Here is a 6,863-nt window from a genome sequence, read left to right as displayed (position 1 = left end):
TCCTTGCTTGTAGCTCCACAGACACTCAGTCTGTGTATCTGAGGCTTCCTACAACATTAATGCAAGTAATTAAGTGATACAACTTGCATTAGTACAGGCCATCTTTAAGCATCTTGCTTATAATGATAGCAGATAAGTACAACGTTGATAAAATATTTCAGTAAAGCAAATACACAGTATGTTAACAAAATTAATTAAATTATTAAAGATGCATCTGTAGTGTCCTGTTCTTGGCTTGTCAAAGATCATTTCAGCCTAAAATATGTATGTGTATGCTTATGCTATCCCCTTCTTATACTGAAGAATTATTTTATTCTATATATAAATCATTATTAATAGTTTATCCGGTACAAAATCTTAACTAGCTAGACATTTATCAGATTTTTGATCTTTGTACATGAAAAACAGTACTGAGTCCTAATTAAACTCATAACCAAGAACCTTGTCATTAGAAATTGTATGGAAAAATCCCATAAATACACATCATATTGCCATGTTGAGCTGATGGAAGAGCATGAACTCTTCAAAACTGAATTTGAAAAAATATCTCATTTTTAAACTCATTTCTGAGGCTTACTACATGACTAATTTCAGCCTATAAAGTTCACATGAATAAGGATATTTATATCACATCTTCCCATAGGTGCCTCTGGTTAACCACTTGACTACATTCTTTCCATCTCTATCTTTTTTGTCCTCTCCCTTTCCTTCATTTATTCTTATGGTTTGTCTATGCTGGGAATAGTCTGATAATCATAGTTTGTTGTTATTGCTCCTCTAGCGGGCACTGCATTTCAGAATTCAAGTGTCTTTCTTTCTAGAATGGAGTTTCCATGTGAGGAATTACCCCAGCTTACCTACAGTGTACAGGTACAACTATTCACAACTCCTTTACCAGTCAGTGTCCCCATGCAGATGAACACTTGACCTTCAGATATCCATCAGTCTTAATATTATATGACACAGAAGAAAAAAGTACGATTAGATTATACACAGAAACTACATGAGTGCTTTCAGATCAAATGCTTGTCTATTTTTCCAGCTGTTAATTGATACACCAACTTTGCCTGCTGGCATCCCCAGCCCACCACAGCTACACACCAAACTAACAAGACTGACCTGCAGCGACCTCCCTCCAGAACCTGAGGCTTTTTCACGTTATACTCCTAACTACACCTCCCATTATGTCATTTGGTTGACTGGTGTCCCTTCTTCCATTTGGATAACGTGCTCATACAGCAGTTGCAGGGGAAGAACAAGAAGATAGAGATAAAAACGAAGAAGTGCAGAGATGAAACACAGACAGAGCTTTCCCTGAATTTGCTAAACCTCTGCTAAACCTGAAGCCTTTCCAAGTACCAGTGCATCTTATTCCCCAATGTTCCCTTTCCCTCCAATACTTCTCGCTCCCTCACAGATATGCTAAATGTGTGCAAGATTTGTGCTCTTTGCCCTCTGCATTTCATTTTTGCCTTGCACATCCATGCTCACTACCTGCTTTCTCATTTGTCATGACCATTAGCAAAACAGCAGAAGAATCAAAAATCTATACATATGTATTGCAATATAGACATTTTCTGAAACCAGCAATCTCATAGCACCACAATAAACTGTTCATAGATGAGCAATTTTAATGGTCCACTCGCATAAATTGGGTAATTTTTCTTAGATAAAAGCAAGCCATATAATTAGAAAAGGGAACTACTTACTTGTAATGAAAGAATAATCAAATCACCATTAAAAGGACATTAGCTGTATTTGTCTTAATTCTAGGGGCCCTACTGTTGCCTCCTGATAGGAGGATAAAATTTACTTGACAATCTCAGTGACTTTTGCCACTCCTGTTTTTTGATGCAAAAGGGGACCCTTTATCATGCTTTGGCAGAGCAAGTTGCATTTAACTGAACAAAAGCCATTAAAAGGCTATTAGGTTCATTTCCATAAAAAAAGACACACCTCAATTTCGAGGGATACCATCTAGCTCCAGCTGGCTTCTCTGTCCTCCCATTTTCAAGTCTCAGACAGAGCTAGTGAAAACGAGAGGGGCCCAAGAGAGATCTGCAAAAGCTTTGTGTCCAGCCAGACCAGTACAGGGTATTCCTGGAGTGGAATTCCATATGGGGCTCCATCATGAGTGTTTCTTGGAATTTCAGGACAGTGAGGGCCCAGGGCTTTGGATCCACTTCATAAGAGATTCACTGGCGACCTGCTTAGGACCAGAACTGACAAACTTGTAATTTTTATGCCAACAGCACGAAAAAGGGAATGGTTCTGTTTAGCCAGCATACTCCCTCCCTCACAGGTCACCAGGAGGAAAGGACAGCTCTCTGAAGTAGGGAGATTGCTCAACCAGGTAACAGGTTTGACTCTGCTCCCCAGAGCCTATTCCACTTTTCAGTACCACATCCACAGAAAGGATGCAGAGAAACCCTGTCACGTTCAATACAGTGATATATATTGCACCCCCAGAAAAAGGAGTGGACTACAACATCAACTGCTGTAATGGTAGGAGGGAAGAAAAAGTGTCAGGATGAGACTCTACTATCAGCCATGATCGGTAGCTGCTTCAGCATATCAGACTACAGCAGCGTTTACCCTGCAGCAGATATCAATATGGATCAGTATCGTCCTTTACCAGCAAAGACCAAACTACTCCCAGCATGGTGATATACTTGTCCTGCAGCCAGTTAAACCAGACAAATGGCACTCAGCAGCAAAAGTGAGGTTTGGTACCACCCAAGTATTCCTTGATTCCTCTTCTCCCAGCAGAAGAAAACTATTTGCATAAAACAGCACCCACCATTAGCCACACGTTCATCAACATCTTCAGAGGCTTGTCCTCCCTGAAGCAGTAAGTTTATCCCAGTAATGAACAAGCCATGCAAGTACTTTGAAAAATTCAAGAAGTTCCGTGGCCTTCTCAAAGCACAGTACAGATTCAATACGGAATCAGAATAGTGTTTAAAGAGCTTGGATCCCACTCACTCGCATTTCTCTGTCACTTAACTGGACAATGATGATGCTTTAGCCTCTGACATGGGTGACTTTCCATTTTTGATACAAGAGCATTCAAGCCACCCTCTAGCATCTTTACAATATCAGCATAAAATACAAGTGTAACAAAAGATTTTCTTATCCTTTCATTCCTAAGTCCCCCAACCAAGTGAGAGAGAAACAAATTTAAGTAAATTTAAGTTTTATCTAGAAAAATCATGACCATTGGTTTAACTCCTCTCTAAAGGCTAAACTACAGATCAGTCTATATGAACACACTTAGAATGTTTTTCATGTTTCAGCTAGAACAGTTTAGCTGTTTCTCACAGAGAAAATCAAAGGCAACTCCATTTTTTTTCCAGGCTAACACACTTTATTACCACTTTATCAAAGAATTCCAACACCTACAACTACCAAAGTAGTGCCTTTCAACTCAGTTGGCCAGCTGGAAGTTAAGTGTTTTCCCAGTTTCATGGAAAACTATCCAAATATGGAAAATGTAATGAGAAAACTCAATTTTAGTATCCTCAGATGACTTCTTAAAATTTGCCTGGAGAATTTCCTTGAGACTCTGGTTCTCACATAAGACTGCTAAATGTCTAGTCCTCCTAAGCAAGCCATCTTCTCTGCCTAGAAGCTTTACTAGAAGTTGGAACAACAAAAGAAGGGCAGAGGGTACAGATAGAGAAGGAATGACAGCAGGAGAACATGATGGGGAGCATATGGGCAGGAGCTGAGCAGAAGGCAGGAATCAGAAGGGGAGGAGATGGGATAGCAATGTAAATTAGGGGGCTGATAATAAGGCAAAGATGGCAGGAACTAGCATGGGAGCCAAAGAGAAAAGAGAAAAGCCAAAGAGAAAAGTCCTTAACCACAGGGCCTTAATAAACATGAAATATGTTCTCTCACCATTAAGTGAACAGACATGAGACTAGTTGTAAAGAATCTCCATCCCACTCAAGGCAGGACACAAAATGAGTAAGTTTTTCTGCTGCTACCCACGACAGGGCTATTTTGAATAGTACAGGAGTATGTATGCTGCATGTCCAAAGAGCTCACTCATACTGTTGTTCAGTGACAGCCTGGGTAAATCCCATGACAGAAATCTGCTTTTGGGGGGTCTTCATTTGTGTGTTTACCTTAATTCAAAGTGTTATATGTTTGCTTTGTGAGATGCCACTGTCACCTGTTGCACAGACAGTAGGGAAAGAAGCTGCTGTCGGTACCATCTCGAACTCCTTTGCTAGAGAGATGAAAAGCATGTGATGGACGGAGCTGATTCTTCCGGGAAAAAGAAAGAAGAGTCTTATAGCAAATAAAAGAGCCTCTAGAAAACTATATTCTAACTCTGTCATAAAGTTTACGTGTAAGTCTGAGGAATTTGCATTATATATAGTCTCCATTTTTCTCCCACACCCCAGTTGAGTAATTTGTGGTATGAGCTACTAAGATGCTGAATGTGAATAGGTGCATCTGAAGTCAGTGGGAGGTGAACTTTCAGTACGTGCAGAGTAACAAAAAACATTTACCACCCTAGAAATGAAGGTCTTTGATTTAGTATTTATTTACGTCTTGAGAAATTAAGGTCTTATATTTCTTCACATAGGTAACCAGAAGTGTTGATATTTTTCATTTCCTGGACACAAGACAAGATAATGCCAACCATTTCATAGTGGTGACAAGGGTAAAGTCATTAACAGTCAGTAAGATGATAGCACTTCTGAAATGCTCTAAAGGAAATTAATTTTTTAAAAATTCAATGAAGGATAATGTTATGCAGTAAGCTGTACCTTACAGTATACATGGAATAAGCAGTAAAATAAACACAGAATTGGAAAGCTTCTGGAGTTTCATCTTCTGCTGTCTCAGGCAACTCTATCTCATAAACACTTTTATAAATTGATTGGGCTCAGCTTTCAAAGTGGATGGGCTTCCTGCCCTCAGCACAGAGAAACTGTCTCACGGCTTCATAGCCCTGAAAATTCCACATATTCTAATTCACAATCCAAATTCATTAATGTCCATATTACACACATTTGTCTTCCATTTAAACAACAATTCTATATCCATGCCATTTATTCTCCATTTGAGACATCAAATCTTCTCTTAAACATTCATTTTGCTAAACTAAACACAACAAATTCTTCAAGCCCCCTCTCATAAAAGCTCCCCAAAGAACATAATTCCCACTTAGCAATAGGGTTCTTCTGGGAAAACAAGCTTATGGCTATGTGATTAGAAATCATATTGTAGTGCAGTGTTACAGCGCATAAGCCCATAGGACCCAAGTCTGAAAAGCAAGCAGCACCCAGGGGGTCTGAAGCCAGACACACACAGGCCACACAGCTGCTCTGCACACATATATCAGACTCTGCATCATGCGAGTGGTTAAGTCTGGATCTACCACACAGCTCTGTGCACACAGACTGCTCTGCTCAGCACTTCCCAACTTTCAAGATAGTTCTCCATTTCTCCCACCTCTAAGTAGGTGGGAGAGACAGGAACTAAATGTTATGAGGCTAGTTCATAGTATCTTCCCCTTTCCTGAGGGCAATCAGTTGAAGGAAGCAGCCTCAATTAGATTCGACTCTTTCTTCAAATAAAACATGATCACCCGTGCCTTGTAGGTGGAATGGTTAGTTTTATCTCTGATGGAGATATGATGTTAATCAAAAAAGGTATTGTTGCACAATTGGTCAATTTTGGTCTTTGCTTCATGTAAATGAAAATAATTGTTAGGGACTGGTGAAAATAAGAATGTATCCTACTGACAAGGAAGAATAAACTGGCTACCTAAAACTGTAGCAAGATGCCAAGAGGTAACTTCTGGGGGAAAGTAATACATTTCCTTAGCAGTTTCTGAAAGAGTTTCATTAAAGGGTGCTATCAGTAGTTGTTTTGTTTTTTTTGATAAAGGAGTAAATGCTTCCCAAACTCAAATGACAAAGGGTGGCTCGTTCACGGCATAGATCAAATTTCTATGTACATAGTCCCACTCCTAGCCCAAACACTGCCCAAGACCTTTATGAGTTGAGACAGTAACATCCTGAGGTTGATTCAGAGAATTCATCATCCCATCTGGATGCTGAAGTTCCTCAGCGTGACTATATTTGGTGATGGTGAAACCAAAGGTGAGAAATGTCATCACTCCACACAGAGTCGGTTCTGCACAAACACTGGTGAACCTGAACTCGCCTGAGTCTTGATACATCAGATGCGTTTGATCCACGCCTGGAATCTGCATGTCAGGACAAACAGCACAAACTCACGGTGCCCTTACACATCCTCTGGGGCTTGGGCTGTGTGAGTGCACACACAGTCATGCGTGCACTAGGCCAGCGTTCTGGACACACATATGGCAATAGGCGCCTCACCTTTATCCATAGGTAACATGCTGCTATTGTATGTCATAGCACGCTCTGACTTCTTGAGAATTAAGGTGGAATCAAGAGGAGGAAAACAAGCAAATCCACTGATAGCTGATTATAGGAAATGCTGCCTCCCTCTGCTTGGCGCCTCGGGAACATGAACTCGGGGATACGAAGCCCCGCAGTGTCCGTACGGACCCCGCCACCCCCTCGGCCCCCGGCGGTGGCAGCGCCCGGACTTTGCCCGGCCCGGCTCCGAAAGGGCCTCGGGGCCGCTCCCAGTTGTGCCCCGCCCGAGCCGCCGCAGGGGCAGCGGGGCAGGGCCGTGCTCGCCGCCCGCTCCTGCGAGAGCTCCCGCCCCGGGCTCTGCGGGAGCGCCGGCCCGAGGGCGCGGCCGCCGCGGGCGGAACAGCGGCCGCCGGGGTACGGGCACCGCCTCGCGGCCCTTCCCTCCCTCCCCCTGCCGCCGCGCGGGCACTGCCTCGGCCTGGGCCTCCCCCT

General features: G+C 42.3%; 1 long non-coding RNA gene across 1 annotated transcript; it reads right to left on the bottom strand.

Annotated features, from left to right (window-relative positions):
- Positions 1-4,570: 4,570 nt before the first annotated feature.
- On the bottom strand, positions 4,571-6,607 carry LOC116784469. Its single transcript, XR_004356083.1, has 2 exons — positions 6,369-6,607; positions 4,571-4,630 (listed from the first exon to the last, which is right to left on the bottom strand). It is a non-coding gene; the product is annotated as an uncharacterized LOC116784469 (long non-coding RNA).
- Between the last annotated feature and the right edge of the window lie 256 nt (positions 6,608-6,863).

The sequence above is a fragment of the Chiroxiphia lanceolata genome, chromosome 3 (assembly GCF_009829145.1).
Source record: "Chiroxiphia lanceolata isolate bChiLan1 chromosome 3, bChiLan1.pri, whole genome shotgun sequence".
Classification (NCBI taxonomy): Eukaryota; Metazoa; Chordata; class Aves; order Passeriformes; family Pipridae; genus Chiroxiphia; species Chiroxiphia lanceolata.
The sequence above is the reverse complement of the archived record's forward strand: the minus strand, read 5'-3'. Positions and strand labels throughout refer to the sequence as shown.